We start from the raw sequence: 16,689 nt of genomic DNA on the forward strand, positions 1-16,689 counted from the left end.
TATTTTAAACTATTTATTTATTATACTTAACCACCGTCTCCCGCTTATCCTTCTTCCCTCCACCTCTGACACTTACATCCTTTTTGTCAATCTTTCCTCACTCATTATCTCCATATGTCCAAACCATTTCAACACACCCTCTTCTGCTGTTGATCACTTTCACAAAGGTTACTACGTATTTACCCAATTTCGACGTCATTTGAATCACGTAAATTGCTGGACGAAGATGTACTATGGCGGCGGTTACCAGTGTGTGCAGGACCATGATGATCGTACCAAATATTCAGCAATCCAGCTCAAAACTGTTACCACAATGGCGCCTCCAGCCAACAGTCTATAACAGAAAATCAACCTGAGTGTTGCAACGATGAAGACTTCCTCGATGAGGCCCCCAGGAGAGAAAGGACCCTAAAGGTGTTGTTGGCATTCACTGTGCCATAGTCTCCAAGATCACTGCTTCTCTGAACACAACTGACCATACAGAGATGCTGACCTTTGTGACCATCTTTACGATGAGTACAGGAATGCCAGTGAGCATCATCTTTCCCACCTCCACGACAAGTACCACAACTATCTCATCCAAGAATATTCTATGGACTTTCTGTGTGACCTGCACAGCGTAGTCAGCTCTTCTAATGATAGGAACCATTACCTCCACCACCACCATTCTCACGAGGATGATGAACACTAAGAGGAACATAGTCACCTGGAATATGAGTTCCCGCACGATATTCCTCACAACTCTCCGCACAAGACCTACAAGCCATCTTATTGCGCTCACTACCAGACGGTCCATCACGCTCAAGAACTCCTGTTCGAGAACGAAGCAGGTGACTACAATGATCCAGATGGTGTAAAGTGCCAGGCGAACACTCTTACGAAGACATGAGAGAAACACACGCCTGCACATACCCACAAGGTACAACAATGCCGGTGCAAAATATGGGAGGGTAACCAATGACCAGGTGGATCCACTGCGCCATGGTAGCCGGTCCAGGAGCATGAGCAGCATTTCCTTAGGTTTTGTTGATCCAATCTTTGGCAGGACACGATGAACGTTTTTGTACACAGTGCGCATGATGATGGATGATCTGTTTTTGTTTTAGTGAGAAATGGTTGGTGACATGTTCTCTTAATATCCCGGATAAAAAATATAGTTTGGTTGTAACCTTCGTATGGTTGTAGTTATGTTTTTGTATTGTCTAGAGTAGTTATGATAATACTTGTGGTAGGCATGAATATGTGCATATCAAGGATGGTTAATCCTGTTTAAATGTAGGGTAGTTATGATAATCTTGAGGATAGTAAAAGGCGTGTGTTTTGATAGGGAAGTGTAGTGTGCTATATAGAGTAATGTAAATATTTGATGATATGTGTATGGGAAAGACGTCACCATCTTTTATCACACACGAAAGATCAGTACTGCTGTAATGTACGTAATGTACAGTAATAATAATGCATAAGTTAGATTGCTGAAAATAATTGTATGGTATGAATGGTAAAGATGACAGTGATCAAAATTCCAGTAAATTTATTAATGAAAGTGATAATTATGCCACTGGTGGGGTTTGGTAACTGTGTTAAGGGAATGATAACATTTCTTAGTAGCACCTGTGGCAATGGACACACCTTTGTAATGCTTGATCACTTACAAGCGATGAAATTTGATACGTAAACCATAGGTATTGTTCGTCAGGAGAACAATTTACAAATATTTATAAAAGACATATATATGTTAGATATATCTTTATCCGAGACGTGTAACACTTGTGTGGATGGACACACCTTTGTAATGCATGATCCATTACACTAAATTATATCTTCGCTATACCCTCTTCTTCACTACGCCGTTATTTCTACCATACCATCATCATTGTTCTCTTTGATGTTCACTAGAAATAGTTCTTATCTTCACTACATAATCATTCTGAATAAACTTTACCCCTTGATAACCCTTATCTCTAATACATTCGTATCTTCACTACATTCTTTTCTTCACTACAAGCTATCTTGACAATATCCTTATCATCACTATACTCTTCTTCACTACACTCTCATCTTAACATTATCCTTCTGTTTACCGAACTTAGTTCAAAGTCTGACTTGAACGTAGCTTTGGAAAGTTTGTGTTCCTCATTGTGTTACCCTCTAATTATCATTGCAAAGGCAATTGTCACTACTCTCTAACTAAACTCTTATCGTTACTACACTCTCATCATTATCATCACTTCTTCATGTTCAATACAAAATCTCAACATATATATTTATCTTCACTACAGAATAATTTTCATTGCACCTTAATCTTTATTACTCCTTGTTTCAGCTACATTCGTATCTTCCATTCATTCTTATATCTTATATTAATTACATCTTTACAATATCTTTATATCTTCTCTGTTCCGTCTTTTGAAAAATTGAAAATGAGAGTAAAGGATTTCCAGCCTCCCGCTCCCTCCCCTTTTAGTCGCCTTGTACGACACGCAGGGAATACGTGGCAAGTATACTTTCTTCCCTATCCCCAGGGATAACAGCATCTGGTGTTCCAAGACGGTCACCCATCCAAGTACTAACCAGACCCAACGATGCTTAACTTGACTGATCGAACGATATATATATATATATATATATATATATATATATATATATATATATATATATATATATATATATATATATATATATATATATATATACTTATATATATATATACGAGACTGAAAATGAATTTTCCACATAACAAAAATGGAAGCGCCGGGGTTTGAACCCGGGTCCTCTCGCATGCCAAGCGAGCGCTCTACCACTGAGCTACGCCCCCAAGAACATTTTCTGGCACTTAGTATTACATAAAGCACTGAGATTACCACGGCAAAATACTGCTTAACCGACCGTTGCCGACTAGCCGGCAAAATAACCACAGGGTTCCTGTCGTAAGAGGAGGATCGCCAGAAGCTTCTGGAAGATTTCAAGGACGTCTTGGTGGACCTGACCCTTTCAGATAAGGTCGAAAACCCCAATTTATTGTGAAGATCTTCACTATAACGTTGGACGAACACACTGAATGTTGCACACATGTGATGCGGACAAAATGAAAAAAGATAAAGACAAAAAATATGTCTGGTGTGGGTCTCGAACCCACGACCTTGAGTGTGTGAGACTCACGCTCTACCACTGAGCTAACCAGACAATAGAAAATACGTCTGTTTCTTCAATTTGAATTAATGAAAATCTTTGCGAGGCAGCGTTTAGAAAAGAGAGATGTCTTTGACGAAATTTACTTGTTTGGCTCCTTCTTCTGTTCCTCATTATCGAAAGTAAACATACAGAAGGATATATATATATATATATATATATATATATATATATATATATATATATATATATATATATATATATATATATATATATATATATTTTTTTTTTTTTGCTTTGTCGCTGTCTCCCGCGTTTGCGAGGTAGCGCAAGGAAACAGACGAAAGAAATGGCCCAACCCACCCACATACACATGTATATACATACGTCCACACACGCAAATATACATACCTACACAGCTTTCCATGGTTTACCCCAGACGCTTCACATGCCTTGATTCAATCCACTGACAGCACGTCAATATATATATATATATATATATATATATATATATATATATCTTCCGCAAAGCTTTTACTACCTCCTCTCTGTTTACCAAATCATTTTCCCTAACCCTCTCACTTTGCACACCACCTCGACCAAAACACCCTATATCTGCCACTCTGTCATCAGACACATTCAACAAACCTTCAAAATACTCATTCCATCTCCTTCTCACATCACCACTACTTGTTATCACCTCCCCATTTACGCCCTTCACTGAAGTACCCATTTGCTCCCTTGTCTTACGCACCCTATTTACCTCCTTCCAGAACATCTTTTTATTCTCCCTAAAATTTACTGATAGTCTCTCACCCCAACTCTCATTTGCCCTTTTTTTCACCTCTTGCACCTTTCTCTTGACCTCCTGTCTCTTTCTTTTATACTTCTCCCACTGAATTGCATTTTTTCCCTGCAAAAATCGTCCAAATGCCTCTCTCTTCTCTTTCACTAATACTCTTACTTCTTCATCCCACCACTCACTGCCGGCAAGGCAGCAGGTTTGGATGGTATTGCAGTGGAATTTATAAGAAAAGGGGGTGACTGTATTGTTGACTGGTTGGTAAGGTTATTTAATGTATGTATGACTCATGGTGAGGTGCCTGAGGATTGGCGGAATGCGTGCATAGTGCCATTGTACAAAGGCAAAGGGGATAAGAGTGAGTGCTCAAATTACAGAGGTATAAGTTTGTTGAGTATTCCTGGTAAATTATATGGGAGAGTATTGATTGAGAGGGTGAAGGCATGTACAGAGCATCAGATTGGGGAAGAGCAGTGTGGTTTCAGAAGGGGTAGAGGATGTGTGGATCAGGTGTTTGCTTTGAAGAATGTATGCGAGAAATACTTAGAAAAGCAAATGGATTTGTATGTAGCATTTATGGATCTGGAGAAGGCATATGATAGAGTTGATAGAGATGCTCTGTGGAAGGTATTAAGAATATATGGTGTGGGAGGCAAGTTGTTAGAAGCAGTGAAAAGTTTTTATCGAGGATGTAAGGCATGTGTACGTGTAGGAAGAGAGGAAAGTGATTGGTTCTCAGTGAATGTAGGTTTGCGGCAGGGGCGTGTGATGTCTCCATGGTTGTTTAATTTGTTTATGGATGGGGTTGTTAGGGAGGTAAATGCAAGAGTCTTGGAAAGAGGGGCAAGTATGAAGTCTGTTGGGGATGAGAGAGCTTGGGAAGTGAGTCAGTTGTTGTTCGCTGATGATACAGCGCTGGTGGCGGATTCATGTGAGAAACTGCAGAAGCTGGTGACGGAGTTTGGTAAAGTGTGTGGAAGAAGAAAGTTAAGAGTAAATGTGAATAAGAGCAAGGTTATTAGGTACAGTAGGGTTGAGGGTCAAGTCAATTGGGAGGTGAGTTTGAATGGAGAAAAACTGGAGGAAGTGAAGTGTTTTAGATATCTGGGAGTGGATCTGTCAGCGGATGGAACCATGGAAGCGGAAGTGGATCATAGGGTGGGGGAGGGGGCGAAAATTTTGGGAGCCTTGAAAAATGTGTGGAAGTCGAGAACATTATCCCGGAAAGCAAAAATGGGTATGTTTGAAGGAATAGTAGTTCCAACAATGTTGTATGGTTGCGAGGCGTGGGCTATGGATAGAGTTGTGCGCAGGAGGATGGATGTGCTGGAAATGAGATGTTTGAGGACAATGTGTGGTGTGAGGTGGTTTGATCGAGTAAGTAACGTAAGGGTAAGAGAGATGTGTGGAAATAAAAAGAGCGTGGTTGAGAGAGCAGAAGAGGGTGTTTTGAAATGGTTTGGGCACATGGAGAGAATGAGTGAGGAAAGATTGACCAAGAGGATATATGTGTCGGAGGTGGAGGGAACGAGGAGAAGAGGGAGACCAAATTGGAGGTGGAAAGATGGAGTGAAAAGGATTTTGTGTGATCGGGGCCTGAACATGCAGGAGGGTGAAAGGAGGGCAAGGAATAGAGTGAATTGGAGCGATGTGGTATACAGGGGTTGACGTGCTGTCAGTGGATTGAATCAAGGCATGTGAAGCGTCCGGGGTAAACCATGGAAAGCTGTGTAGGTATGTATATTTGCGTGTGTGGACGTATGTATGTACATGTGTATGGGGGGGGTTGGGCCATTTCTTTCGTCTGTTTCCTTGCGCTACCTCGCAAACGCGGGAGACAGCGACAAAGTATAAAAAAAAAAAAAAAAAAAAAAAAAAAAATATATATATATATATATATATATATATATATATATATATATATATATATATATATATATATATATATATATATATATATATATATATATATATATATTTCCAATAATGGATGGAACTTGGCTCCTAAGGTGATTTTGTTGTTGGAGTGGGACCTCCAGCCATTCTGTCCACCTTTTCCCTTTCTAGACATGTGGTGGTGCATTGGGTAGTGTGGCAACCTTCGTCTTCATCTTTTTGGGTGCAGGCTTGCAAACCTCGTGGTGTAGTTGTGGGGTTTGCTTCTTTGCTGCACCCGACATAGCCATCTGGGCGTAGCTATCTACCCGGGCTGGTGGGTCAGCCAGCATAGCTACACGCTCACTCGGTACCTGGGCTGGTGGACGAGCAGCCTTCCTTTCTTCCATGGCTACAGTTTGCCTAACGACCTGGGGTTGTGGAGAGGACATCCTTACTACCACCCAGGTTGGTTGGGCAGCCTTCTTTCGTTTCTTTGCTTCACCCTTCTGGTTGGGCTGGTTGGGCAACCTTCTTTTTCCTCTTCTTCGATACAACCTGCCAACCGAATTCGTCTGCTGGTGGGTCCGTTTCTTTCATGGATACAACCTCTGTAGCCACTTGGGCTGGCCGGTCAACCTTCGATTGTAGGTAAAAGTATATATATAGAATAATGTGGTTATCATCAGCAGCCAGAGGCCATTCCTCCCTCCTTGCCTGCAGAGTTCTTGATTTTCTGGAAAGTTCTACGAGATTCTGGTAAGATAAATACCATTGAGAGGACTTTGTTAGGGGACAGTCAGGTTCAGTTTAGAGTTGGTTGTGGGATGGTCCTTTTACTGTGTCGTATCAGCCAGATGGGTATTTCTTTTCCTGATTTTCGTTAAAGTTTCTATTTTCTAGAGGAATAATGTAGAACACTATTTTTCCTGAGTTTATCAGTTTTGTTGTTATAATTTCATTATCATCATCAGTCTTATTGTTGATTTTCAGATATTTAATGTTATCTTCGTGTTTCCCGTGGAATCGTCTGACATCTTGCTAGAAGACTTTCTGGTCACAATATTTCTGCACTGGGGAGTTGATCGTATTCTTTTATTGCAGGTTTTGTTATTATCTTGCTTTACATTAAGGTCTACTGGAGGTTTTCCCAATGCTGGTTGAACATATGTCCAGCAACAGGAGATGGCGTAAGATACAGTATTGATGAAACTTATCTCTCTATATACCTATCTAAATATCGCTCTATCAATCTATCAATCTAACTATCTATCTATCTATATATCTATCTTTATCTGAAAGTCAACAATAATAAAATCATTGATATATGAAGTATAACAATGTCCTCTCAATGGCAATTATCTCACCAGAATCTTCTAGAACCTTCCAGAAAACTATGAACTCTGCAGGCAAGGAGGGAGGAATGGTCTCCGGCTATTGATAAAACCATATTATTCCATATATATGTTTATATATACATATTTATGTATAGATATGAATGTATATATAACGTACAGAATAATGCGGCCATCATCAGTATCGAAGAAAACTGAAAAGATGAGGTCCCACCGAGATTCGAACTCGGATTGCTGGATCCAAAGTCCAGAGTGCTAACCCTTACACCATGGGACCTGATAAGAAAAGATGTGATTTCATCTAAATGTTTTACATATAATCAACCAGAGGCCATTCCTCCCTCCCTGCCTGCAGGGTTCAAGGTTTTCTAGAAGGTTCTCGAAGATTCTGGTAAGATCATTACCTTTGAGAGGTCGTCGTTAGATGACAGTCAGGTTCACTCTATGGTTGGTGTTTGTAGTTGGTTGTCCGAGGATGTTGTTATACTTGATCAATTTTGTAATTGTTGACTTTCAGGTAGGAAGTACTCATTTACGATGCATCCTTGTACTCACAACAACCTTATGAGTCACTTCAAGATTTATCTTCACTACAACTTTATCTTCACTACACCATTAAGGTTGAAGTCAATGGTCACATTCACTACAATCTCAACACGACTGGTCTCATACCTAACCCATATTATCACTACATCCATGTACATGTATTTCTTGCAGAATAACGCAGATATCAATGATTTCTGTGAAAATTGACATATTCAGCCTTACGTATCTATCGATCTATCTAAAATCTGTTTTTTACCTATCTATCTATCTATCTATCTACCTTTCTAAATCAGAAAGTCAACAATAATATCATTAATGATACGTATAACTACGTCCTCTCAATGGCAGTTCCTACCCAGAATCTTCGAGAACCTTCTAGAAAACCTTGAACCCTGCAGGCAGGGAGGGAGGAATGGCCTCTGGTTGATTATATGTAAAACATTTAGATGAAATCACATCTTTTCTTATCAGGTCCCATGGTGTAAGGGTTAGCACTCTGGACTCTAAATCCAGCAATCCGAGTTCGAATCTCGGTGGGACCTCACCTTTTCAGTTTTCTTAGAAACTGATGATGGAACTGAGCCATATAGTTGACCTTCGATGGACATATATTTCTTACGGACCACCATTTTATTTAAGTATGAAGATCTCACGGCAGAGAGGAAACGTGTGATATTCAAAATCAAAAGCCGCAATTGCCCTCATGGTAATGGTCGACATGTTTGCAGACAGATGACACAGACATGTGAGAAGTTAGACAAATATGGACGTTCCTGGTTGCTGTATAGCCTAGGTTTATTATCACTTGTAATGAAGGAGAACTGTTGCACATTATTCCACACCTTTTTATTTAGGCTAGGTTAGGCTAGGATGAATAGGGTCCATAACGTAACAGAGCTGGGAAATGCATCATATCGGATCTGTATTTGTGCAAAATGGCGCAAGTTTGTGGAAGTGATTTACGCAATGCCGGAGAGAATCCACCTCCACCAAAAATAATGTCTCAGACCATACAATATCTGCTGTTGGACGAACAGGGGACATTAGACCAATATATTCCTGTAGTTTACTGCTCTTCCCAAACACGCAGCAAGACATTCGTAAAAGCGTTAAACTGAACTTTTCCATCGGTTTTCATATCTTTAATTACTTACACCAGTTCCAACAGATGGAAAAAATCATTTGAAAAATCAGAAATTATTTGCCTATAAAAAGCATTTTGATCGATCGTACCAAATATTCAATTATTTCTGTACCCGACAAAATATTCAGTCACTCCTATATCCGACATTTTTCCTGCTGGCTGGTGCCGTTAAAGTCATATGGTAATTTACCGCAATTAGATTATAGATATATTCATCTATATGGAATGGCTCAGCGTGAAGAAACATATATATTTTCACTAAATCCTCCTCTTCACTACACTCCCATCTTCACTACATAGTTCTAACACAACATCTTGACTACACCATTGTATGACCACATTATCATATCACTGTGTTCTTATCTTCACCCCAGCCTCGGCAAAATTAATGTTTTCTTTACACATCAGGGTAGATGGCCATCTTTATGATGACAGAGAACACACATAACATATTAAACCACTTATCTTTAGTCACTTTAATCTAATTTCTGCTGATAAAAACGAATTATGATTACAATCCTTGTGTTCTGTGACAGGACATTGTACGGGTGAAGGAACTGTTGTCAGGCACATGTATTAAACTATTGAGAAATAAACTTAACTGTATTAAAGTATTGACTTCACTATATTAGACTTCTCTTTATTAAGCTATGCTAGGATATGATCGGTTCCCAGGTTATATAAGGGCGGGAGCCGGGACGAGAGCATCATTTGAGCTGTGACCTCTGTCGAGTGAACATCTCTGCTCCGCCTTGCAAGCTCCCTCAACCTTTCCTCGAACACTTCAATATAATAATGTTCACCAAGGAGGTAGGACGATCCTCCTTTGTCCAGGAGATGGAATTTGAATATGTCCATGTATTTGACATGGGCTATGGCTGTGTGGACATGGAAGTGGAATACCCAGACGTGGAAGTGATGGATGGAGTGGAACTTGGCTGTGTGGATATGGTGGTGGAATACCCAGACGTTGAAGAGATGGATGGAGTGGAATTGGTGGAATACCCGGACGTGGAAGTCATGGATGGAGTGGAATTTGGCTGTGTGGATATGGAGGTGGAATACCCAGAAGTGGAATTGGAGGAAATGGAATATGGGTGAAGCTGGTATGAACGCCATATGGATTTGGTGAAGGTTGACCTCGTAATGTGTTGACGTAAAATAGGTCAACCACTGTGACCATGTGGCGGGGAGGGCCACATCCACCAACCACGAAGCGAGCCCCACCACGGAGAAGTATCCTGGCTGCATCCACGTACGAGAACCACCGCGGGATTGCCGTCATCCAGTACTCCTGCTATGCCTCCTACAAGAAGGCACTTCTTGCCAACGTGACACCACTTTCCGTCAACGGTCGCTGTGCAAAAGTGAAACCTCACCGTCCCACTGATGCTGACCAAGTGACCTCGCCCACTCAAGTGGCACTGCAGCCCACACTCCCTACCAGACCCACCATCCATGAGGAAATGCAGCCCACCCCACTTGTCAGGCCCACCTTCAGGGAGATATGGCAGGTCTCAAGACCTGTCAGGCCCACCATTCAAGACCGACTTGGTCCCCCAACACATGTCAGGCCCAGCGTTCTAGACCGACTGGGACCAATAACACATGACATGTCCTACGTTACAGACAGACTGCACTCCGCACCACGTACGGGCGTTAAAAGGCGTGTCGAGATGACACACGTTCCCCGTGCCAAAAGATTCAGTTGGTGAGGAACCTGAGTTCTTTCTTCCTGCTGGTGCTGCAGGAGAACACGGCCCTAGAGTGGACACTGGAGGCGTGTTTGTGTTTGTGTTTGGGTTATCACTGAGGAACCAACACCAAGACAACTTTAGTTTCGCCCCGCCAAGGATTACGTTAATCTAGCGGAAGTCTGGCTTTCTCCCACTAGTGGATGACACATAATATCTACGTAGGGACGTTGAAAATCAAAGAAAGAAAAAAAATGGGAACATTATCCCGCCTAAAAAAATACATAAATTCACGGGGATAATTTCCTTCGTCTTCAAAGAAAAAATGAAACTCTTCCGACGCTACCGTGCCTTCCATAAAGCAACCCTCAAAGAAATCACTTTCTACACTATGCGCAAGGATTCGGTTAGCCAATCTTCATATGGCTGGGGCTATTCTTCCCTCTGGTTGATTCATTTTTCAAGATTAAGGAAAGTTGTAATGAAAATATTGTATTGAGTTTCTCCGTTGGCGTCAGGGTAAACACCCATCCCCCCCGAAGCTTGGTTACCTTTCCGTGGTGGGGGGGACTTCATGGATTGGGCAGTAGCAACCATCGTTGGTTGCTTCTGTTCAATCCATGAACGAAAAACCAAGCATCTTGAGCGTAATTGTCGTATAAATTCATTTGGTGTCAAAACTGACGCGAAAGTGGTTGTCTCAATTTTGTCAGAAATGTTTGTGCGTTTCGGCCTGATGGCGGGAGTCGGTTTGGCGCTGTGGTCATGAGGGAATACGAGGAAGATTGGCAACCGTCCCAGAAGTAGCTACAGTGAGGCCCAGCAGCTGTCCCTAATACTGTGGAAGGCACTCATGTAAGGTGTGCAGTGAGGCGCAGCAGTAACAAGGGAAACGGACAACCAAAACAGCAATCTTGATCATCATGAGGCTATCCAATGCTCAGAGTAGATAAGGACGATTATTGTATGGCTTCGCTCAGAGGATGAAAATCTTAGTATACAAGCTAGGCTTTTAAAGTGTCTCAAATCTATGGAGAATAAACAAAAATCTATGAAATTATTTCTTATAATATAGTAACCTGTAATGAGGTTAGTGATTTTGTATATTTTATGCAACCTACGTTAACAAAGTTGATCAGGGAATTGGCCAGATATATATATATTTATATATATATATATATATATATATATATATATATATATATATATATATATATATATATATATATATATATATATATATATATTTATATATATATATATATATATATATATATATATATATATATATATATATATATATATATATATATATATATATATATATATCATCTTGGTGTATGGGAAGGCCATATGGGAGACGGAGAGAGAGGCAGGAGCAGGAGAGAAATGATCAAACCTTCCCGCTTGTTCATAGTTGCTTCCTGAAATTTGTCTTCTGATAGTTCTACAGTTTTTGTTTGTGTTTGTTATACTAATTATCAACATAAGAAAATTGTAATGTAATGATTAAAGAAAATTATAGTAATTATAATTTAGAATTGTTATAGGTCAAGATTTGTACGTGAAGCGGAAGACCAAAATATGGTACGGGTCAGCCATTCGTGAGTGTAAGCGACAGCTATTGATAGTTACTGGCTTTGATTTATGATCATTTATGATATCTATTTTCTACTTTTGTGTTAGCTGTTTTAGATATTTGTTTTGTTTGCACACTAAAACTTCTGTTATATGTTATTGTTTCTTGGGAAATTCTAGTTAATCGAGACGTTCATAAAGAATTATTTTTGGTCAGTTTGTTTTGTTTGAACCGACATGCATGGTGGTAAGGGACAGAATAAAAGTTACGGTTTGTTTATATTTGTTATTATTGATTAGTACTTTTCTTTTCATTTCTAACATTAGCTGTTTAAAGTGTTTGTGTTGTATTTAGACAAAGTTCTTTTTCAAATCTTATTGATTACCACATGAAAGCTAGGCTCTATAAGTGTCAAGTAAACAATATGTGATATTTTGAGTTAAGTCGAGGTGCTATTTACCACTGGCGTTTAGATATTTGGGACCCTTGGGGATAGATTTGCCAAGATTATCACGGCCAAATTGACTGGATGGCAACCTAGGAGCTAGGCAGAATTGGATATCATAAAAACCCTAAACAGTCGGTGGTTCCTGGGGCCTACCCTCCATCCTCTTGTAACTACGCTGCTGATTACCATTTTGTTCTTTATATTTTTCAGAGGAACAAGACACTTCTGCATCTCTGTAAAGTTAAGGACTCATTGAAATTAATTCTTCAGATATTATCTGCAGTAAAAGGTAAAGTTGACAAGTTACTTTGCTCTTCTTCATAATGGGTCTCCCCTGATGTTTTCAATTAATGTTTAGCCTACCTAAATTTTCCATTCGCACTAATATATTTGGATGGTGTACGCAGACTGTAATTTGAAAGGAATGGCCTCGCTGAGCTCGAAGATGACCCTGTTTAAGAGAATACTTTTATTGTGAAGTAAAAATGTCGTACAAGATGTAAATCATTTCCAAAGCTTTTCTCTTTTCCTCATGTTGCCACATTAAAGTATTTAGTTGAGCTAGTTTGTTTTTCCTTGGAACTGCATGAAATATTCATATGTGTGTAACTATGATTATTCCATTGATAATTTTATTTCATGGATTTTCCATGCTTTATGCTGATATCTATCTTCTTGTGTTTAATTATTTCATTCTGGTACCAGTTTTCACAACACGTTATGTACTTTTGATTCTTATATTTGGTCTCCAGTTTATTCTTGCATTATGGCTTCACCAGTCTAGCGACAACAAAATTGGCTGTAATATTACTAATCCATGTAAACTGTTTCATTGTTTATCTTTGCTATGTACTGTACACCTCCAGTTGCCTTTTTTTTTGTACCTTGCATCAAACCAATAATTTTCATATGTATTCCTCTCAGTGTTATTGTTTACCAGTAAATTAGTTTATGTACATGATTGCAGTCAGTTTTGTGTTTAAGGTTATTATATTTTTATCCTGGACATTTTAGTGCTGTGTGTTCCACATGTTATCTTTAGCTTCTATGTTAGAGGCTATTTTTGTTTCTTATTTGATATATTATATATGGAGAGTCTTCCTACGATCATAACATTATGTTTGTATTAAACCATGTTCACAGCTCCCTTATCGACTGCCACTGTGGTGTTGTGTGTTTTAGTTATCAGTTTTGTTTCTTGAATTAGACCATCGTTGGGATATTGATTTAATGCCATATTTCTACTCCTTGTATATTTCGACATGAAGGATATTATATGGGAAATCTATACTGCCATAACCTTAACAACAATATTGTTTTCCTTTAGTAAGCTTAACAATATTATTTTTCATTTAATGAGCTTAGCAATATCTTTTTCCCATTGGTGTGATTGACAATATTTTTTTCCCTTTACCATTGCTCTTACTACGTCTCTTCAGAAAACTAGTATAAAAATGGTATTTTCACTTTCAAAGTAATGTAATGACATAACGACTAAAAGATCTGATAACATACCAACCTCTTTAAAGCTAACAGGTGATCAATTTGAGACCTGTCATTCACTGGTGTAAAGTTAATTTTTGTACAGTGTGTTATTTAAGGTTATACTCAGGCATCTGAAGAGTTCACACATATGTGTTAACTACAGGGAGGTAATGGCCAGGTCATCTAACTACTAATTTCAGCTTATGACATGTGTTCATAGTGCCAATTATATCAAAAAGCACTACTACAATTTATGCTTTAACTGCAGTCATTGGTATCACCTCCACTGTACATCACTGTCATCCACTGGAGACTACTCAGAACACTGGACGTACAGCAACCATTCAGAAAATAACTTACAAAACTCCGTCACAAACACCTTCACCTCGAGCACAAATTTCCAATAAACAGCATTACAGAATGCGCATTTTCAGTCTTCACAAATAGATCATTCTACGCCACAGAACTGCAATGACAAACTAAAGATTTTGCAATTCGGTGCTAGTAATGATTAGAACAAATACACAAAAATTCTCAGCTAATTAAGAGAATGCAGTACCCTTGTAGAACTCATCTAAGAAGCTAGTCTCGCATCCAGATCTCACAGCTGTAAGAAATAACAGACAAAGAGTAGGTACTCATAACACTTATCCACCAAACCATAATTTTCTCCACAACTGACACCATACAACCGCTCACAGACAACAACAATATCCTATAAACACAGTACTAGGGGCAAGATAATCAAAATCTGCATACCTCCTCACTCTACATACCCCATAAGATACACTACCCAACAGCAGAACCTCGGTAAGATGCTACCATTATTAAAGATTTGAATGTCCACTTTGTTCAGCATTCACACTTATGATCTCTGAGGTGAATCTCTTCAACTGTAACTTCTCAGTATACTTAACCTATGCAACCAACCAACCAACCAGACTCCTAGTCCACCAGCTCCTGCAGCTAACTTTGTGAAACAACATTCTGCTCACACCAGCATTACATGGAAGGATGCTACGGCAACCATCCTCTGACCACTTACCCATCCTGAGCACACTCCATCCAGCTCACCCAGTCAATACAAAAGACAGCTACCTGGGTCAGAGGAGTGCAACGTGACGACCACCTGAGTGCTGGATCACTAAACAGGCGTCACTAACCCTCCAGATACCCAGGCGGTTAGTACTGGTAATATACCTCCCTGGTTGTTAGCTTCCTACAAACTACTACCTACTCCCATAAATTACACACATCGTAAAGTAAAGAAACCACCTTACACATAACCACTCACCATTGATAGAAATCAGAGATCAAATAAATATTCTTAAATAAATCTATCATTAACTTAATCATATAGAGGCAGATAACTGGCACTCCTTCATCAACACAGTGAACCGAAAGACCCACATCACCACTCGTCTCACCAGTCCTCACTCATGAAGCACACCTGACTCATCACAGTAAAATCCATTGTCCCAAAGAACTTAAAAACATACTCATGAGATAATTCTCAAACATTATCCATAAACCAATTTCGCCTTTAAAAAAAGAAAGTTGTGAAAAATCTACCCAAAATCCATTCAGAGACAATCGCCCACGTACCCTTCACTCCCACTAATACAAACAGTGCCTTTAAAATATTAGGGAACTTTCCTCCTACAGACCCTAATAATGTAACAGACTTTCACATGAAACACTATGGTCCATTTGCTAATGGGTTTGGAAGCCTCTCACCAACATGCTCTTTAACTGGCCCAAATGCAGCAGTCACACAACCAGTCTTCCACCACCTAAAACAGTGTACCTGGACAGAAGTCCCACAGACTTTACATATGTAATGAAAATAGATAATTAAGGTTTTCCGTAGTCATTGATTATGTTAAAATTATAAATTTTCTGAGTCTATTTAGCCTAAATTTTGTGAGTCTATTTAGCGTATGTGAGCACATTAAAAAAATGGGTAGTAAGGATAACAATCTGACCTCAACAGGAAATATGTAAACATTGTGTTAGGGATGAATGTTTCACAATCAAAGGTTCAGCTAAGGATTTAAAAACTTCCATTAGTTTCTTATATATTTGATGTCCTCGCTGCTCTGATATCTAGAAACTGTAACTTTGATAGAGGTTATATTTTAACATCCTTTCAGTTCTATGTAGCCCTTAAACTTGCACCTTTAAAATGCATTTTTGTTGTTTAATTTTCTGTTTGGTGACTTTCCAAGGCATATTTGAAGGCAAGTCTGCCTCCACATTGATGGATCTATTAGGTCTTGCAGAACAACAGATGCTGCTGTCCTCAAGGCAAATGACCTGTAAGTAGAGAAGGTCAGGAATCATTGTTTAAGCTTGTATTTAAGAGAATTGATATGATATACAGTTTGTTTTGCAACTATGTAGCTATTTTCCTGACAGTGGAAAGTATAATCGGTTTATTTTTCAGAAATCAGTTTGATGAATCCTGCCCTGAGCCCTTGCTTGCTTAATTCAAAATGAAGCGCATTAAGATGTTGCAGCAAATAATGGAGAAGGCTTACACGCACTTAAGCATACAGATGCTTGACTAGGAAGCATCATAATTTCTAGAAACTGCCAATCCCTCCTCAGAAAAGTCAGCAGACCCTGCAGT

At 39.3% G+C, this 16,689-nt stretch overlaps 1 protein-coding gene and 1 non-coding gene across 2 annotated transcripts in view; one reads left to right on the forward strand and one right to left on the reverse strand.

The window, feature by feature from the left end:
- Positions 1-16,689, forward strand: part of LOC139750070 (uncharacterized) — a 77,316-nt gene that overhangs the window by 48,687 nt on the left and 11,940 nt on the right.
- TRNAQ-UUG (transfer RNA glutamine (anticodon UUG)) lies at positions 7,367-7,438 on the reverse strand. The gene has a single exon. It is a non-coding gene; the product is annotated as a tRNA-Gln (tRNA).

Source organism: Panulirus ornatus, chromosome 9 (genome assembly GCF_036320965.1).
Source record: "Panulirus ornatus isolate Po-2019 chromosome 9, ASM3632096v1, whole genome shotgun sequence".
In the NCBI taxonomy this organism is placed as follows: domain Eukaryota; kingdom Metazoa; phylum Arthropoda; class Malacostraca; order Decapoda; family Palinuridae; genus Panulirus; species Panulirus ornatus.